This window comes from Oreochromis aureus, linkage group 3 (assembly GCF_013358895.1).
Source record: "Oreochromis aureus strain Israel breed Guangdong linkage group 3, ZZ_aureus, whole genome shotgun sequence".
Classification (NCBI taxonomy): Eukaryota; Metazoa; Chordata; class Actinopteri; order Cichliformes; family Cichlidae; genus Oreochromis; species Oreochromis aureus.
In genome coordinates this window covers 71,826,210-71,847,839 of record NC_052944.1, presented here as the reverse complement: position 1 = coordinate 71,847,839, position 21,630 = coordinate 71,826,210, and the positions used below count along the sequence as shown (strand labels likewise).

Below are 21,630 nucleotides of genomic sequence, written 5' to 3'. Positions count from 1 at the left end.
TGCAACCACATACCTCTCTTCTCGGCCTCTTAGTACACATGATTCTGTTTTGTCTGCATCTGGCATTTTTTTTTTCAGGGAGATCCACATGAAATATTCAAAGCTTAAAAAATCTTGACCACAATATCACAGCTTCTTTGAGCAACAAAAACACGTGTTGGTTGTATAAGTGCATTCTGAGTAAACTTTGAAGGCTTATATGAATAAACATGACCAAGTGTTATATGTGGCTTCACAAAAGTTACAACATACAAACGTTTCATTATTGCCAGTACTTCCTGTTACTATTCTCTCTAAAATGTCTGGAGAAATCTTTAAAGTCAGCGTTGTGGTTGTGGTAAGTGAGTCTCATAAAGAAGTCACATTATGCTTCCTAAAGCTCTCGCCTTAGAATGGCCTAAAAATTCAGGAAGCCTCACCTTTTCTTTCCTTCTTTGATGTTATTTTGTTTTCATGAAATGTCAGATTATGAAGTGATTTCATATTAAAGCTTCATATTAGAGCTAATATAGACAACCAAATAGTTCAGAACATCCTAATATGGAAAAGTGTTACTGTGGCGGAGGTGTAGTCTCTGGCTCAGCTGCAGGGGAGGAGTGGTGCACTGAGCTCGAGGGGGCGGTACCGGGAGGCAGGTGAGCCACAGGTGGTGGCGATTGACTGATGTGAGTGTCTCTTTCCGTTTCCCTTTATAGTGACGGCAGAGTCGAGTGGGAGGAGAGAGGGAGAGCTGGACTGGAATAGGCTGTTTCCCTTGTGCAATAAAATATAAATACTTGTGAGCACAATCATCGTGTGTGTCGCATACTTTACAGTTACATACCTCCAGCTTCTTCAAGGGTTTGACAGTTTTCCTTTTTATTATTGTGCTACTGAGGCAATAACAGAGATGGAAATAAGACAGAAGTGGTGAAACAGCAGAATATATATATATATATATATATATATATATATATATATATATATATATATTAGTTGCCTACCTTGTCTGGCTGCATGCAGCACCTCTGTGTGTGTAGCCTGAAACTGTAGCCAGTTACTAGGCCTACTGCTACGCATCAAGTTTTGTCTCAGTATATTTAGAATTAAAATTACCTGTCTCCATCTGTAGCCAGTTAAGCTTGCCTTTCTATCGCATGTGGCATTTAAGCAAACCTAGTGATTGATGCTGGACAATGAAAATGAAGAAAAGTCTTTCTTCTAAGAGTGAAAAAGGAACGAAGATAAAAGGGGGAAGAAGAGAAGAAACATAAAAGCGTGGTGAGCGGAACGGATAACAACAATGACATTTAATGCTAAATAACAAAATGCTGTAACTCCCTCCGGCATCACATTATTTTTTTTTTCACTTTCACATTTGACATTTGTTAACTTGCTAACTAGCTAACCAACTAGCAGAGCAGTTGTGGTTGTTGTGTGTGTGGAGAAAACAGAGTCTGTAGGCCTGGATTCGGCTTGTGAGTGTATCAAGCAGACTAAAAGAACACAGAAGGTAGTCACAGTATTAACACTGATATGGGAACGTAAATGTCTTTTGTTGTCACATGAATACCGTATTTTCTCTAATAGAGAGGGGCCTTTTCAGTTCCATGTTTATGTTATTGCATTATTATGTGTATACAAAATCCTGCGCTCTGAGTAATGATTTCAATGTGAAGCCCCCTGATGTTTCTTTAGAATAATTAGAGTCAGTTTTTACTTAAGTAAATAAAGAATATGAAATTATTTCTGGGTCTGAAATTAATCGGTCAACAATGACAAATAAAAAGTACAGCTAACCCTTATACTCTCTTTTTAAAATAGAAGAATTGGGAGCAGGAAAACAGTAGACAGAGAAAGATTTTGTATTTGATTTAAATGAAAAAATGACACTTTGCAAACCATGTGGAGAAACTCTCACCAGTAAAAACTTACACTTTGTTTGTTAGTAACTGAATCAACGTTAGATTTAGTTTACTGTGTTCTTATGCTGTTTTTTAACTAAACTAAATGACTGTAATGACAATTATTAAAACTAGTTCAGTAATTGCTGTGAAAATGAACACTGATAGTCACAGACTGTTAGTCGTCTTATCGCGCATGACTGATTTTTTTCTTTAACTTTGCTTCCATATCCACCAGGGGGTGCTGCAGCACCCTCTGCAGTTTTTCATATATTTTCCAGATCCTCCTGGGTGATTTTAAGATGCTCCCAGGCCAGGAGAGATCATCCAGTTCGCAGTAGTAACTTTCCAACATCCACCAGATCAACAGCAAACAGTTTATTCTTAACTTTGCCTTTCTGTGGAATTATAATCTCTGTGTAATTTCAAACTAAGACATCTTGTTTCTGAAACTAACTCTAACCTATTCTGGTTCAACAATCAGCTGATGGATGGTAAGAGGTCAAACTGAGTAAATGATGACTTTTAAAAAGCAGCAGGTTGTCACATTTTTTTTTTCCACTTGACACCTCTGCTGCGAGCACCAGCTGACCAGAGAGAACTGGTGGGCAAAAACAGGTCACAAACCACAATGCTGCTATCTTTATCTTAATACAAACTGATGCACTTTACTACAGAGGACAAAATAAGAAGTGACAAGCCTCACTGGCTTTAGATCAACTGAAATAACATGAAGTTTCTGTAAGAAAGTCATAAATAATAATTTTGTCAAAGGACATTTTGTTTGTTGAGTCTGCATTTTTATGACTTTATTTTTATGTACAGACATGGACAAAATTGTTGGTACCCTTCGGTCAATGAAAGAAAAACTCACAATGGTCACAGAAATAACTTTAACCTGACAAAAGTAATAATAAATTTTAAAAAAATTATGAATGTTAACCAATGAAAGTCAGGCATTACTTTTCAACCATGCTTCAAGGGGGGTTTGATAAAGCATAGTTGAAAAATATCTTATTCTCTTCCAGACTCCAAGCCAACATGTTGAAATTTGCTTTTGTTTGTTTTCCGTCTCATCAGCAGACAAATCCCAATGTTAGACAGCTGGGATAGACTCCGGCCTCCTGCAAACCTGAAAGCAAATGGATGGATGGATGGATTTGCAGTTTGGAAGCAAATAAGTGAATAAAAATTCAAAAAAGCTGTTTTGTTTTTGAGTGTCAAAGGACATAATATTAGCCTCAAACAGACACCACCTTCACTGAAACCACTGAATGATGTCCCTGCTTTTTTTAGCCTGCAATTGTGGTTTAGTGTTTGTGATAGGTTTGTAGCTTAAACCTGGAACGTTCAAGACAATTTAACTACACAGCAAAAGCATTGAACACCAAGTAGGCAAAGTTCTTTGTGTTACTCATATATGAGGGAGAGAACCACGACAAGCGCCGTTCCTTTGCTTGACCCCAGTCGCTCTTGTCCGCTCCCCCGTAACACTGCTCTTTTATTGAGGTTACATGAATATGCATAGGTTCATTAACATGTGACGTCTACATACACACAAAGAGTACCTTGCCTGTGCGTTGTGTAAGTGTGTGTGTGTGTGTGTTTGTGTGTGGGGTCAGAGTGTGACCCCATAAACGACTTCCCTAAACCTGCTGGTCTGGAAGTCCAGTAGTACATCTAAACAAAAGGCACTTAGACTAAAACAGACATAGACACGTTTATCCTACCACAAAACAATAAGACAAGGTACGACCTCTCCCATGCTCCCAGGATGTGGGTGTGAATGCCAGAGCATTCTGGAATGCACACAAAGTCTTTGCAGACTATTAAGGATCAAACCTCTACCAACATGACATTGATCATACAACTCTAAGCATATATGAGTAGATATTTCTAAGCATAAATGACAATCAACAAAACAAATCTAACAGTTTGTGTTCTCCACTGAAGAGACATTTTCTTTGGTTAGCCACAACCAAACCAGTCACATTTTCCATCTCACAGCTTGGTAAAGCCCACATAACCACACAGGAAAGTTAATCTGCCAAAGAAACCAGATTGCAGTCACTGAGCATAAATAACGTTGAAATAACAATGAAATGAATAAAGCATATTATCATGTTTATATGATCATTGCCTACCTGGCAGAAAATTCAGTTAAAAATTTACAATTTTTGAGTCGTTCGAGTAAGTTTCAGTAAGAAAAAGGCACAAAATATATAAAAGTATTTTAACAATCGGTTGTACTCTTGAGGTGCTGGGAGGAGCAGTTAGAGACCAGCAGCTGGACGACAGTGGTTGGACTGGTGGACTACTTCAGTGAAGAGTAGATGACGTCTGGCTCTGGTTTAAAGTCTGAACACAAACACACACAGTTCAAACAACAGGAAACATGATTACAAGCTTTGTAGTTCAATCAAGACCTCCAATCTCCACCTCTCTGCATCACACACAGTCCCAGTTTAGACTTTAGTTCTTCAAACACTGCCAACACTTTAGAAGTTTCTTGAATCAATGAAATCCACTTGTCTATATCTCTCCTTCTTCTCTTGAACCTTGGAGAAGGTTTCTCAGACTCAGGCAGATTTTTTTTTTTTTTTTTTTAAATCTTTTAACCACCAAGACATGTAGTATCTATAAAGTGCAGGATGGTGTGGTTGTTCATGCAACTGCACCCAGATTTTCACCTTTTCAAGTATTTTACTGGGTAGTACTGGATAGTGTTGTTGGCTTGGTATGTCTGTCTGGTAACAATCATTTATGCAGAAACACTCTCAGGTGACCAAATGACTGAAACTAGAATTAGACAACATGTGTTACATCACATGTAATGATGTAATGCAACCACACAAAAAGCAAGTCTATGAAATTGTTGGTGTTTTTATAATGATTTGAAGAGGATGACTGATTTTGTGAACCTGATCTCCTCATGCATGTCATTCCCAGGTATTAATGCTTCTACATTTAAGTCTTGATTTTGGAGTAGACAAAAGGCCCTCAACTAAAGATCTGAGCCAACAGACTCATGCAGACACAGTGTTCCAGGAAATTCAGTCTGCTGTCTGATAGAGGTGACAAATTTGACATCCTGACCTTGAGACAGGATGTGGTTAGCTTAGCTTAGAATTACGGCTAGCTTGGCTCTGTTCAAACTTTAAGATAGATAGCAGATGTACCTCTTGGAGTCTTTGGTCTGATGAATATTTGTCCATAACTTATGTCTTCAGTTCCCACTGCTAAGTAGACTGCTGCTGGATTAGTCTCTGCACAATAAAACACTTAAATTACTTCAACAACATCAATAGCAGTAGTACTGCAATCCTGTATTATAACACTACAGCTATGGCAATATGTTTTTGTTACATCCTGCATTGAAAAAATATTAAGTGAGCATCAGGTTTTCACAGGTTTTTTTTCCCACTTCACGCCTCTGCTGCAAGCCACAGTTGACCAGAAAAGAAGTGGTGAGTGATTGGGTGAAAAAGAAGGTAGACGACCACAATGCTGCTATGTTTATCCTAATGCAAACTGATGCACTTCACCAAAGAGCACAAAGCAAACATGCTGTTATTATCTGCCAAAGCACAAAATAAACAAGTGAGAGGCCTCACTGGCTTAAATTTACTGAAAAAAAGAAAAAAAAAAGAAAACAAAACAAAACTGCATGCTTGTTCAAAGAAGTCAAAAATAATTATCATATCAAAAGACATTTAGTTCGCTGAGTGTTCCTTTTTATACATTAAGCTCTATACATTAAATGCATGTATCAAAACAAGATATCAAACACATCTGAAATGGTGTGGAACTTATTACTCCGTTACGTCACTACTAAAGGTGGATGACACGGTTGGTTCCCTCAGCCTTTGGGTTGGGCAAAAGGTTCTGATGGTTACTAAACACCAGTCAGGAATACTTGGCTTAGCAATGCTGGAACAGGCACCACATCCTGGCATTCCCCTAAACTTGGCTACAGAGAGGGAGATCTAGATTTCTGCTTAGATTGTACACAGCTCACAAGGAAATGTTACCTACTACAATGATGAAGATATTTAGCATAAAGCTTACTAAACATCAGCCTGTTAACATTCTAATGTTAGCATTTAGCTTAAACCAAGGGGTCAGTGTCTGTGTGTAGAACTGAAACATGATGGAGACAAAGATCAGATGTACCTTTTCTCTTTAACTTGTTTTTCTTCTGTTTGATGATGATTTGACCATAACTCACATCTCCAGCTCTCATTACTGTGTTGTTCGCAGCTGGACAACTTTCTGAGCAATAAAAACACACAAAGAGGAATCATTGCATGGTGGTATTCATGACACATGAAAATTAAACCATTAAATGTTTGTGTCACATAAATATGAAAAAGTAAATTAGTTAAAAAGAAAAATGGTAAATAATGCTGGAGTGAATTAAGTTAATGCTAATTTGAATCTTATTTAAAAGCCTCTACATGTTACTTTCAGTTTTTAAAACGAATGCCCCTGTGTTAAAGCATCTGCAGCTAAAGCGTGTTCTTTTTATCAGAAACAGGAAGCTGGACGACGGCAGAGTTGTTAACCACAGGTCAGTTCAACATTCAAAGAAAAATACTCAGAAGGCAAAATATGTGACTTTAAAGACATTTGATTAAGATGCTCAATGTGTTACATTTAGGACAAGGAAAGGAAGGTCAAATAAAAAAGCACACTGTTAAAAGTTAAAGTACAATCATAAAATTTTGTCAGTTAATAATTACATTTTTTTTTACTACACATTTAATGTCTGACCTTTCCTCACATGCTCAATAATGCATTCATTGTAATTAGTTTGAATGATGTCTAAAGCTACTACACGAAAAATAATGAAAGTGGTCGTAGAAACAAGTCTAGTTATGGAGGAAGGCTTCCAGACAATTGTAATGAAGCTCCTGCCTAAATGAATTGAGCAGAGAACATAGAAGAGACATAAAAACGGCAGCTATAAAGTCAGTATCAAAAAAAAAAAGTTTAAAAATTTTATTTGGTTGGTTGTTGTAGGATAAAAGGGAGTCGGAAACAGGGGCTACAGGTCTAATAAACTGTGTGGAAGGAAGTAAGAGGGGGCTGGTGAGAGACACTGGAGTAATTGATTGGTAGAAACTGTTCAAGCACCGCTGACAAATGCTTTTCCCTCCTCTTCTTTTATTTATGTCAACTAAATATCAAACTATCCATGTGGTGAGGAACTGTGACTGAAGACCAGTGGACTATGTGAGCTGCTCAGTCCTCCAGAATGAACACTGGGAGACTGTAAGCTGAGCACAGTGAGGTGAAGGCTTATTCCACATTTCTTTGCTTAACTGGTGGCCAATATCTCTGTAAGTGGTATGTGTGGTGCCACACTGGTTGCCCTTTGATAAGTGTCATGAGAATAGCTTAGTGGTATTAGCAGAGTAGTTTGATGACTAGGATGATCTGTGAAGTTATAGTTACTTCTTGTTCAGCTGAAATTGAAGAAAAGTGTTTGATGTTTGAAAATTTCGATATTTGAATCGGCAAAAAATATTAATAAATGTCTAGATTATTTACCAAAAAAGCATTTAAGATTCTGATCTGTAAGTCTCACCTTCAGGTTTCCTGTGAACACATCGTCTCACCACCAGTAAAACCAGTAGAACCACAACACATACTGATCCAAAAGACAGCAAAACAGAGAGTAATGGAAATACAGACAGAGAGTTGGATGTAGCTGGAGGTGTGGTGATGTCTTCCCCTTAAATAAAGCAAACACAGTCATTAAGTTGTCGTCACATTGTGAATGTTGAAAGCTGCAGAAACACAGACAGGTGAGTGTGTCACCTGTGACAGTGATCCAGCTGGATGGAGACTCTCCATGACCGCTGATGTCACACTTGTAGAGGCCTTCATCAGACCTGGAAACATGCTGGATGGTCATGTGACCTGTAGGCTGCTTCCTGATGAGGGAGCCATCTTTATAGAAAGCAGCTGTGATGTTGGAGGGAGTGGTCTTTGTTTTACAGAGCAGAGTGACGTCATCTCCCTCCATCACAGGGAGGACAGGACTCTGCAGGATCACTGATCCACCTCAACACAGAGACAAACTACAGCATTTCATCCATTTACACACAGCTTCATCAACACTAACTCCACACACTCAGCTTACCAGTGACTGTCAGGTTAACCATGTTACTGATGGGACCCTCTCTGGACTCACACCAGTAAACTCCACTGTCCCATGGAAAAACAGTGATGTTACAGGAAGAACCTGCTGGTTCTCCCCACCCATCTCCACACTGAGTGATGTTTGATTTGCTTGTGTTTCTCCTCAGAGTCCATCCAGCAGAGCTGTCGTCCTCCTCACAGCTCAGAGACACAGAGTCATATTCAAAGAACTGAGAGCTGCTGGGACTCACAGTCAGACGAGCTGTGAGGACTAAAATGAAATATGTGTTGATCTGTTTACTTTTGTCAAAACTGTTACGAATGCGAAAACGTTACTTTGCAGAATCATTTTTTGATCAGTTTTATATCTGAGAACCCCATGTTTTGCAGTTGTAATTTCTAAATTTGAGGTTTTGTGAGTCTCTTATATATTATTTAGTTCTCTTCATACATTAATATGAGTCATGGTTTCCTGTACCATTTATTAAATCCTTTACAATCTCTGTTTATACTCTGGTTCTTCTGGTTTTGTGATATTTATTTTAGTTTAGATCATCTTTTTGTGACCCTACTCTAATTCTAGTCTACTGTGTGTTTAATCTCCATGTTCTTTTCTGTGCCTCTGTTAAGTCTCAGTCTCAGTATTAGTTATGTTCGTGTTTTACTCTGTTAGTCTCTTGTCTCGTCTTGTGTTGAGTCTAACTTCTCTTGTCTCGTATTCATGATTTGCTCCTGCTGTGTTTCCACGTCCCCTAATCACCCTTCTGTGGGTATATATATTGTCTCTGTCTGATTTGATCCTTCATCAGCATTAACTGTTTAATCTAGTTTCCTGGTCTTTGTCCCCCAGTGCCAAAGCCCCTCTGTTTTATATTTATTTTCATTTGTTTGTAGGGATAGTTTTTGTATTGCCTCATGTGGTTTTTATCAGCTCAATAAAGTGCTAGCCTTCTGTATAACCTGCCTCTGCATCACATCTCGGGTCCTGACACATCATGACTTCATTAACCAAATCAGGTCATATCAGTGAGCATTTCTCAGGTTTAAACTGTGACAGAAGAAGGTTACTGACCTTGGTTTGTTGTGCAGCTCAGCAGTGAGATCAGAACTAAAGAGAAATGACACTCAGGTTGATTTGAGGTGAACATAAAGAAGGTGAACATATGGAGGAGATCCATGCTCCAGACATCCAGAGACCCTCAGAACACAAGAGACCAAGGAAGACCAACGGAGGGGCAACTGTGCCACTCTCCCGGAAAGAGCTGAGGAGAGCCCCATATGAGGGGTCACTCAGCAGCCATGGAGCAGAAGGTAAAGGGGGTTGCACTGACGTGCCCGTGAGTTCCGCCGGCAGCCAGCTGTGCCACAGTGACCGAGCCCCAGGCTGAGAGGTCGAGGGCACCCCACCCCTACACCTTCATCCCAAGGCCCTGCATGTGTGGGTGATTGTGTTGGAGCGGGAAGAGGGAGGAGGGGGGTAGGGAGGGACAAACTCATCTCTCTAATATATATATGCTCATTTCTATTTAAGGCCAACAACAACATGTTTTAATAAAGTAGGGGAGACCGGGGATAGATGTAACGTGGGTCAGTTGTAACACTTCCGATTTCAGGGCTAAGTTTCAAATGATGTGACTCATCCTGTGCATGCCCAATTCAGTTCTGCTATCACATGTGAAAAATCAGCACATTTTGTCAAACACAGACAATTTAACATGAAAAAAGTAATTTGTATGCCAAAAAGTAAGTTTTTCTACTTTATTTCAATTTCTAATAGCATTATCTGCTTTGCAGTTAAACTCATCAAACTTAAATTATGTTATTTGTATGTCTATGGAGATATATTCTGTGCAGGTCTTTAGTGCTAATGTTTTAGCCGTTGGCTGTAATGTTAGCTAGTTCATGGCTATAGGAGTCTGGGTCAGTTGTAACAGCAACAGTCTGGGTTAGTTGTAACAATAATGCAGATGTTACAACTTACCACACTATTACTTTAACTTATATTAAACAAGTTGGGGCAACGACATCAGCAGAGAGAGGTTCACTGGTCGCCTTTGTATATGCGGTTAATGCCATTGGCAACACAACCACTGTTTGTGTTCCCACACATACATTATGCAGACCACTGTGTCACAGATGGACCAGTAGGAAGTACTGGTAGTGGAAATAAATCAGGATGGGTGCAAGAAACAGATTTCCTCATCTTTCTGAAGCACTTTGCAAATCACACCAAGGTAAGCCATGATAAAAAGTAATGGAATTGCGATGCTGGTGAACAACTACATTTTTTCAGCTTCATTGTTATGTTCAAAAGTCGGTGCAAGAGTTGTAGGTTATAATGCCCACTGAGCCAATGAGGCCAAACTCAAGGAAGACCAACCAAAATTAATGAAATATTCAGTTGCAGAAAATTCCATCATTTGTCTTTTTTGGGGGGTTGGAATATGTTCAAAAGCTAGATTTCTGCATTCTGTCACACACACACACACACACACACACACACACACACACACACACACACACACACACACACACACACAGCTACATAAATGGCTCTAAGTGCATTCATGTGTTGAATAAACAAAGATCACATGTTAATGTTTTGTTAGTACCCTTATTTCATTGTGTTACATTTCACCCCAGGATATGTTACAACTAACCCAGACTATGGGGTTAATTGTAACATTTCACTCTTTGTGTTTGAGACCATACCATGCAATGGGTAATTGTGCTGCAGAGAAAATAGCTGCACTATTTAATAGCAGAGACATGTAAATACTTTGCATTACATTTTGAATCCACTACCTTAAAAGAGCTCCAAGCTACAGACAGACATGTCAAAATGTTACAACTATCCCCGGTCTCCCCTAAAGTTCATTTAAAAAAAATATTTTGAAAGATCCTACAAGTATTAACAGAGTTTTGAATCTTCATGCTTCTCTACATCAGTTTGTTTTATCTTAAAACCAGCACTGGGCACTGAATACACTGTGATTATATAGAATATATCCACTACTCTTTGTGAAGTCATGTGCCCACTGTGCAGCTCACATTCACCCATGCACTACTGTCTACACTTTGAGTGCTTTCTAACTATCATGTACACTCCAATACATGCATCGGAGAGCACGTCGGGGGTAGTGTCTTGCCCAAAGATATTTGGGATACAAACTGAGGGAGCCAGGGACCGAACCCCCAACCTTCTTATCAGCAGCTGACCTGCTCTACCTCCTGAGCTACATCCACCCCGTCATCATACTACTCTATACATAGTTTTATCTAAAAAGTGGAACTGAATGCAATTACTCCAATTGTATACAGTGAGTACACTGTTGCCATTTACATGTTCACTCCAGTAAAGTCATGTGTCCACTGTGCAGCTGTGTTGATATAATGAGTGAATGATTTGATCTTTTCACTGCCTGCTGTGTTTCCTCGACTCCTGAGCAAAGATAAAGAGTCAGTTCAGACCTGCAGTTGGTCCTCGTGGTGTTTTGAACTTGAATTCAGCCTGATTTGTTTTTCATGTCTTCTCCTCCATCATCAGTTATCAGGAGAGCAGACAGTCAAAGTACAAGAATTCAAACAAACACAGAGATTCTACTTACAGAGCAGACACAGCACAGATGTTTCCTTCATCGTCCTTCTCACTCATTTGAGCTTTTTTTCATTTCTCTCACTGACACCAAGTAAAGCCCGCCCTCTTCCTCTGAAGAGGAAGAGGGCGGGCTTTATGTTCACCTCAAATCAACCTGAGTGTCATTTCTCTTTAGTTCTGTGCTCACTATTAGTGCAAAGACAGTGGTGAACAAAAACATTCTAAAAACTAATGCAAGTGATAAAACTATTTAAATACATAACTTTTAAACCAGTAAGGTGTCTGTGACATTTATAGGTTTATACAAAAAACAAAAAAAAACTTGAATAATAAAATGTCCTCTGCTCTCACTGATCTGTAGTTTGGTTGATGAACAAATCCATGTCCATGTAGTTACGTCCCCCTCAGTGAGAGAGGCAGATATGAGCTGAAACACAGGAATCAAACCAGGGACCCTGCTGTTATGGAGCTGAACTGGAACCATTCAGACACTGAGGCCCTCTGAACACATTTTAATTACAGCTGTGCAGAAACACACTGATGACTGACTGGAACACTATGATTCACATTTTACATTAACACCATCCTCACACATGGTTTATATATGGCCACTAGAGGGAGATGTTGGACTTTAAGCAGATCATCAACAATTCTTCACTCAGTCAAACCATTTTATGTCATTTATGTTTTTCTGCATGTATTTGATTGTTTATCTGTTTGAATTAAAACATCAATTTTTAGACCAAGACTGATCTTTTTCTCCTTTTTTGTGGGCAGACATGCTGTTTATACAGTCTGTTCAACACTATTGCAGCAACTGAGATTAAAGATGTGTTTATAGAGTCATGAGTCTGTACAGTCCAGTATCACAGTCATTTTTCAACCAGAAGATAACAAGTAAAGATGATGGAACAAGATGAAAAACAAAACAAAAGAAATATCTAAAAATGTTTAAATTCAAAACCAGCACTGTTGACATTATTGCTATTTTTACATCTCATATTCATTATGATACTGACAACTGTGTTAATGCTCTCTTCATGCAAAACTGTACTTTCAGTATTGATTTCAAATTAAAAGCCCTCACGTGTCTCTCAACAATTTTTTTTTTGTCAACCAGGCTTCATCCTTTCCTTGTGCCTTGCAGCTACATCATCAACATTCGCTGTCCTGTATATTCACTATCCCTCCTCAGCACTAAATCATCTACATCATCTCAGTCTTATCTCTCTAACTTTATTTCCCTACTGCTCATCCTGAGTTGTCACCTTGTTGTACTCTTCCACCTGCTCTCTACTCTTACATATACTATAGATCACAGTATTGCCTGCAAACACAGCAGTCCATGGAGACTCCTGCACATTAACACTGCAAACAAGAAATTCTCCACACATAATCACTTTGGGACTTCAACATGCTATGATGGAGTGCATACACATTAAATGCTTTGCCAGTATCAGTCCATACCACATAGAAAATTTGAGTCAGGGACCATGTGGACCAATCCACCGGTACAGGTCATACTATAGATTTGAGACTTTTCAACATAGAAAGAGGTGACTACAGGGAGATCACTGGATTAGTTGCAGTATCTTCACATTATTTAAATACCAAAAACAGTCACTAAATTGCTATCACCCCAGTAGCACAGTTATAACAACTAGGACATAAAAGTTTGAGAGCTTTTGATTCATAGGAGTTATGATGTCAGGAGGAAATCTCATTTTCCAGAAAAGTGTGTGATACACTGATTTTATCTTGACATTGATTATTTATAACACATCGTTAGGCGATAAAACAATCACATGGACAGAAGTGAATTGGTTCTTACAGTGGCTTGCAAAAGTATTCGGCCCCCTTGAACTTTCCCACATTTTGTCACATTACAGCCACAAACATGAATCAGTTTTATTGGAATTCCACGTGAAAGACCAGTACAAAGTGGTGTACACGTGAGAAGTGGAACGAAAATCATACATGATTCCAAACATTTTTTACAAGTAAACAACTGCAAAGTGGGGTGTGCGTAATTATTTTAACCTTCCTACTGAACACAAAGGTCTGAAGGATCTTCCAGGAGAAGTAAATTATCCTCTATATGAACCCAGGATTATTCCTGAAGTTACCTGGATAAAACAAAATCCTGTTTCAGGCCTCAGATCATCAGTGAGCTGTTTTTGGTTCTCATTTATCACTTTATATGAGATTTTCAATTATGTATCATACCTGAATGCAAACACGTTTAAAGGAATTGATTTGAAACTTGAGTTTCGGAGTTTCTACTAAGTTCCAGTCTAGTCTAATGACCCAAATTGGTTTAATGGTCATCTGGTAGATGTTAAGCGGTGAAACTGCTCTGATGTAATACCCAGAATAATTACTAGATGGTGGATTTGAAATGTGAGCCATGGTAGGTGGAGGTTCATGAGATGTGGTCAGGATGGAAGTCCAACCTGACTCAAATGTTCATGAGAGTATAGTTTCAGACACACAAAAGGACAGAAAAAATGCATCCGTCCATTCGCTTCCACTTATCCCTTTCAGGGTAACAGGAGGCTCTGGAGCCTATCCCAGCTGTCATAGGGCAAGAGGAAGGGTACACCCTGGACAGGTCGCCAGAGTGTAACAGGGGTAATACTCAGAGAAAGCCAACCACTCGCTCTCACATTCACACCTATGGGACACTTAGATTGAGCAATTAACCTATCCCCACTAACTTTGGACTGTGGACTGTGGGAGAAAGCTGGAGTATCCGAGGAGAAGCAACACAGAACATGCAAACACCGTACAGAAAGACCCAGGCCTGGTGGTAACAGTGCTAACCACTGTGCCACCTTTTATTTAAAATTTTTTAATTAAAAATCATTAGAGAAAAAAAAAAGATTCATGTTTAAATACTGGACATTTTCGTATTTAAACTTTATGAAGCACTGCATAAAATTTTTTACCATGTCAGTTGATATGTTTTGGTTTCTGAGTGTCCAAGGACATAGCATGTTTCAGACACCACATCCTGTATTGAAGTTGTATTGAACAATGTCACTGCTGTTGTTAGCCTGCAGTTTGGTGTTTGTTTCCTGACTATCACATGTCCGCCATTACCTGCCAAAACCGGAAGTGACATCGTATTTTGTGGGAAACATAGTTTATTTTCCCCCCTAAAGGCATTTATAAAGACATGCTGTTGTTTTTAAAATTAATCTCCAAACGTTGATTCTGTTCATCTGGATGTAGCCAAATGTGGTTATCCCAGCTGGACTTTTGTCAAAGCTGGGATGGCGCCAAAAGAAAGCTCCAGCCGATCCAGGAGAGAAGGACAACAACTGCCTAAGCGAAAACCCGTAGTGATCCCATATGTGTCAGGAGTATCGGAGCAGCTGAGACGCATTCAGCTGTCCACACGTCTTTGTGGCTTTTAAACTCCAAAACATGCTGCACCAAAAACTGGTCCACGCCAAGGATCGGGTCCCCCGACACAAACAGAGTAACATAGTGTACGCTGTTAAGTGCCAGGAGGATTGCCAGGATTTATACATCGGGGAAACCAAACAACCTCATCAGGCCAGGACTCTGCAGTTTATTTACACCTACAGGCCAGTGGACACTCTTTCAATGATGAGGATGTACACATCCTGGACAGGGAGGAACGCTGGTTTGAGTGCGGAGTCAAGGAGGCCATTTACGTGAAAAGGGAAAGACCATCTCTGAATCGAGGAGGGGGCCTAAGGGTACATCTGTCACCATCTTACAATGCTGTGATTGCAGCCATTCCCCAACTCTCTGTGAATGGTACTCATGGCCATTAATCAGTGATTGTTGATCAATCGTCCAGATGAACAGAATCAACTTTTGGAGAAAAGATTATTAATACTGCAAAGATAACAGACCACAGGCTTGGGAATATTAGTCAACAAGCACAAATAAAATACTAATGGCACTGAGGTTACTACACATAAAATACACAAACATGTTTATAAAACCTTTTTTTGATCTGGCAAGAAAAAATACACTCTTAAAATGGCAGTTAAAATATATGTTTTTTTTACATAGTTTGTCTAATTTGGTGTGAAAAAGACAAAACATAAACAAATTCTTTCAGGATGTGGATGTCCTCTGGTGTGAGATGCTGGGGGACCAGTTAGAGACCAGCAGCTGGACATCAGTGGTTGGACTGGTGGACTACTTCAGTGAAGAGTAGATGACGTCTGGCTCTGGTTTGAAGTCTGAACACAAACACACACAGTTCAAACAACAGGAAACATGATTACAAGCTTTGTAGTTCAATCAAGACCTCCAATCTCCACCTCTCTGCATCACACAGTCCCAGTTCAGACTTTACTGGGAACCAGCTCAGAAACAAATCACAGAGCTTTCATACTGCTCACACTTTAACTGCATGTTCTAATGTGTGCTTTGCTATAATGTTGGGGTTTGTTATCAATATTAAAAGGTTGGCTATAATCAACAGAGCCACAAAACAGTGACACAGAGATTACTTGTTAATCTGATTATTTGAAATGTTATCCATGTTTAAAATGAACAGAATCTACATGAAATTTTTCATGATTTTTCCCTTTACAGAAATTTGCTGTCTGGTTCTATTTCTAATCTGCAGGATGTTTCATGTTTGTTGTCATGTGATAATCATATTTGATGGGAGGTTAAATGATCATCAGGTAAAGAAAAGGAGGAAATCATTTGCTTTTTCAAGACTTGCTGAGTTGACTGTAATGGAAACTATCTCTGGACATTAAAAAACTTCAAAAATGACTGCAGGTATAACAAGAGTGCTGTTATATTATTACATCTATGGCTAAACCTTTTTAATGTGGCATTATGAAGAGAGTCATGATTTTCATAAACTGTACACACTCCAGTTTTATTTCTCTTCTTAACATCTCTGCTGACAAAATCAGTGAACACAAAGAACTGGGGGGTGTTTCTGAGAAAAGGAAGGTGGACGACATCAAAGATGTTATCTTGTTTATGTCTGCATTTAAACAAGATAATCTTTGACAATGTTGATCTTGTTTAAATGAAGACTGACACACTTGACCACAGGCACAAAAGTACAAAACATTCCCATCAACTGCACACTTCTCTTTGCCAAACTAGGGCACACCTCAGTGAGTCTCACCAGTTTCACACTATAGATAACAAGAATGAACAAGAACAAGTTCTTTAATGAAGTCAAATTGAGGACATTTGGTCTGCTCACTCATAACAACAACAAATTAATCCCACTGATCATGCAAACAATTATTGTTTGCGCCAATATACACATCATGGCTGCTTTTCATGTATAATCTAGGTCATGTACTTTGAATCACATCATTAAATACTGCCAACACTTTAGGCGTGTCTTGAATCCACCCTGATATTCACAAAACTCGAACATGGGACACATTTATCTATCATTAGTGCATAGAGGAAGACTTTATGTGCAGCCAGCTAACAGCAGCAGGTTGATGTCAGGAAGTTAATGAATGATAAAGTGTTTAGTGTGTGTGTGTTTTTCAAATTTGATTTGCTTTAACATTAATTTACTTGTTTAAAAAAATATTTATTTTATTGCATGCTTTGTCTTAATGTTAACTAAATAAACTTTACAGTGTCAATCAGGATGTGGCTAGCCTATCTTAGAATAGACTTAGAAAAGACCGATGCACTGTCAGTGCGCCCCAGGGCGGCTGTGGCTACAATGTAGCTGCCATCACCAGTGTGTGAATGTGTGTGTGAATGGGTGGATGACTGGATGTGTAAAGCGCTATACAAATACAGGCCATTTACCATTTATTTGTTTACATGCCTAGTTTGGCTCTGTCCAAAGGTAAAAATATATAAACATATGAATTTAGATATTTTTCGTAAAATGGAACAGAAGCCTGAGAACTTTCAATACAGTTTGCACTGTGCAGGACATTCCATTAAGTTACTGTGTGTAAATTTTAGACTACTAAATGTCAGTATATTGTAGATTGCAACTTCTTAAATTTAGTGCATTATCCTAGATTATATTAGCTGTTATAGGAGAAGTTTTAGTCAGCCAAGAGAGATCAAAGACATTAAATTTCGATTGTAGTTTTTAGGTGCTGTTATTGACAATTAGTGAAAATAACAAGGGTTTGAAGTGAATCTAACATTGGACCTTGTGACGCTTAGTGAAAAAACTCTAATATCATGTAAGAATGTAATCAAACTATTTATCAGGTGGAGAGTGTGATTTTGTTGGACTTTTAATATCAGTTGGCATAATGTTAGCTTACGACCAGCTGCTTTGCTGTTTAGATCAGACATGTGACCCGCCGGTCGCATGTCTGATCTGCTAACATTTACTTCTTGTCAGCAGTGGCTGCAACAGTACGGCGTATTTTAGGTTTTCTTTTTTTTTTCATGGCTTAACACCTTTGCTGTGAAACAGTCGACCCAAAAGTGTTTGTGTGAGGAAAAAAACCCCCAAAAAGGCGGACGACCACAAAGCTGCTACCTTCAATAATAGCAAACCGTTGTACTTCACCACAAAGCACACAGCAAACATTTTCTCACAGCATGAACACTATTTATAGCCAAACCAGAGCACACTGAAGTGAGAAGTATCATCGGCTTCAGATCAACTGTACTAAACAACAGGAAGTTGCTGCTTTGGCTTTACAGGACTTAAGAAGACAAAACTAATGATTATATTAAATGACCTTGCTGTTCTGTCTTTTTATGAACCTTATATTAAAAACAAATCCTTTTAATAAATATGTGTACCAAAACCAGATGGGCCTAATCAGAGGTGCTTTACAACTGCTCAGTTATAACACTGCCTGACCTGAAACAGACTTGACACCATTGCAAGGCAGGTCCACCTTGCAATGGCCATATGTGGCTGAGTTTACACCATTAGATATGGCTACATGTTGCTCGACAAAAATTGCAGATGTACATAATCTAAACGAAACAATACTGAGATTTTTTTTCTTTTCCCTAAACAAATGTGGGACTTGATCAATTTCTACTATGGTACTACTGTACTGATATTGGTATGCCTTGTCCACAGTAAGTCAAACTTCTTCCTCGTGGAAAGAATGGTAAAACAGAGGAAAAGCTGCCCTTTGCTCATCAAATCTTTTTCAATTTTCTTTTTCATTTTTTCATATTGCTAAAAACAAGTTTGGAATAATTTGTCTTTGGGGTGCTGGAAAAGACATCATTGGGGTACTCTATTTTCCCTCTGTGGGATTCTGACACTGGCATGGTAAAGTAAAGCAGTTTGCACAATCTGAACCTGATCAATCTTCTGTTATTGGAATCTGCAGTCATCGCAGGTTGTCCATAACAAACACCATGTTTGAACATTGTGATGAAGTCTGGCTCACATGCACAAGCTAATTAGATATATTTTAATTTCTAGAGTTTATGACTTTTTTTAAAGCAACAGATACAAACATTTGCAAAGCTCCCAAGGATACGTCACTTACTAACATGACAAGCATAAATAAGAATACACTTACATTACACATCATACATACTTATAATACTGCTTAGTGTTCTAATGTTAGCATTTAGCTTAAACCAAGGCATCAGTGTCTGGATGTAGAACTGAAATATGATGAAAAAAAAGAAGAGCATTTGTACCTCTAATGGTGGCTTTGTTTTTGACAATGATTTGACCATAGGTAATGTCTTCAATTCCCTCTGCTGTGTTGACTGCAACTGGATCCCTGTCTGCATAATAAAACACACACAGAGGACATTACTGCAGGTAATACATCTGACACCAAAAAATATTGGTGCCACATTAATTCTGTGGAAAACGACAACTAATACTGGAGTCAATGAAGTTAATGCCAGTATCAGTGTTGTGTGAAAACATCTACATCTTAGGTTTCTGGTTTTAAAAGTAATACCCCTGTGTTGAAACAGCTGCAGCTGAAGTGTTTTCTTTCTATCAGAAACAGGATGCTGGACGACTGCAGAGCTGTTAGCTTCAGTTAACCACAGACCACAAATACACAGTCCAGCATGCAAAGAATAATGCGCGGTAAGCACAGTATGAGACGCTGAAGACAGACCACAAAATTTGATGAAGATAATCAGTTTGTTAAAATTTTGAGGAAGGAATCAAATCCAATTAAAAATATGCATTGACAAAATTTTAACTATAAATTCGTTAAGTAATTTTTTGGTAATGTTTATAATTGTAACCATTCCTCACATGCTCCTAATTTCTTCATAACAGTTCATATGAACACAGTCTGAAACAATTATACCAAATCAAAATATGTGTACAAATCTGCTGAGCAGGTAATTTGAAGCTCGAATGAAAATAAATGTTCAGTTTTACAATTTTTATTCTTCTTTTCTAAACTGGAAAATTCCCTTGCAGTGCATATTTTTGTAAATTAAAGAACTTTTTATACTTCTCTAAATTATTCTAATTTTATTAAATTTCCTTTGTTTTCACAACCAGCCCTCACATGCCCTGACAGTAAAAAGCAACAACATTTTATCTGTGTTTTCTTTGATTGACTGTTGTTGATGCTGTGATTTTTTTTTGATGTCACCGTACATGATGTCATCTGTGACAATATTGTTTGCAGCTTCTTCTTGTTCAGCTGAAATAATGGAATTTAACAAAGGTCATTATCGTTTTTCTTTTAAAGAATCTAAATGATTTGGGAGTTTAAGAAACCTGGGAGAAAAAAAACACATCAACCCAACAAAATTCTCTAATTCTAACTTCAAACTTTCTTGAATGGGCAAAGAATCTCAATTCAGTAATGTAATGATAGTAAACGTTTAAATCACTATGCAAGCAAATCTTGTGAGATCCAAATTCTGAGTCTCACCTTCAGGTTTCCTGTGAACACATCGTTTCACCAGTAGAACCAGTAACACCAGTAGAACGACAACACAAACTGATCCAACACATGACAACACAGAGAGAACCACAGGAGAGAGTGATGGAGGTGGTGTGGATGTAGGAGGAGAGGTAGATGTAGGTGGAGGTGTGGTGGTGTGTTTGTCTAAAATAAAGCAAACACAGTCATTAAGTTGTCGTCACATTGTGAATGTTGAAAGCTGCAGAAACACAGACAGGTGAGTGTGTCACCTGTGACAGTGATCCAGCTGGATGGAGACTCTCCATGACCGCTGATGTCACACTTGTAGAGGCCTTCATCAGACCTGGAAACATGCTGGATGGTCATGTGACCTGTAGGCTGCTTCCTGATGAGGGAGCCATCTTTATAGAAAGCAGCTGGGAGGTTGGAGGGAGTGGTCTTTGTTTTACAGAGCAGAGTGACGTCATCTCCCTCCATCACAGGGAGGACAGGACTCTGCAGGATCACTGATCCACCTCAACACAGAGACAAACTACAGCATTTCATCCATTTACACACAGCTTCATCAACACTAACTCCACACACTCAGCTTACCAGTGACTGTCAGGTTAACCATGTTACTGATGGGACCCTCTCTGGACTCACACCAGTAAACTCCACTGTCCCATGTGGGGATTTTACTGATGTTACAGGAAGAACTGGTTAGCTTTGCCATCTGACCTGCACACTGAAGTCTCTGTGGTTTGCTTTTGTTTCTCCACAGAGTCCATCCAGCAGAGCTGTCGTCCTCCTCACAGCTCAGAGACACAGAGTCTCCTTCAAAGAACTGAGAGCTGCTGGGACTCACAGTCAGACGAGCTGTGAGGGTTAAAATGAAAAACTGATGATCTGTTAGACTTTTCATTCTGAAACATGAACTCAATCAGGTCATATCAGTGAGCATTTCTCAGGTTTAAACTGTGACAGAAGAAGGTTACTGACCTTGGTTTGTTGTGCAGCTCGCAGTGAGATCAGATCTAAAGAGAAATGACACTCAGGTTGATTTGAGGTGAACATAAAGAACAACTCCACACAAACAGCTGACAAACACACAAACTCATCTCTCTGATATATCTGCTCATTTTCTCTTTGATGTCAGTAACATGCTTTAGTAAAGTTTGAGCAACATACG

At 38.8% G+C, this 21,630-nt stretch overlaps 1 long non-coding RNA gene across 1 annotated transcript; it reads right to left on the bottom strand.

Annotated features, from left to right (window-relative positions):
- Positions 1–15,407: 15,407 nt before the first annotated feature.
- On the bottom strand, positions 15,408–20,764 carry LOC120437508. Its single transcript, XR_005611189.1, has 4 exons — positions 20,729–20,764; positions 20,466–20,642; positions 19,252–19,341; positions 15,408–15,851 (listed from the first exon to the last, which is right to left on the bottom strand). It is a non-coding gene; the product is annotated as an uncharacterized LOC120437508 (long non-coding RNA).
- Between the last annotated feature and the right edge of the window lie 866 nt (positions 20,765–21,630).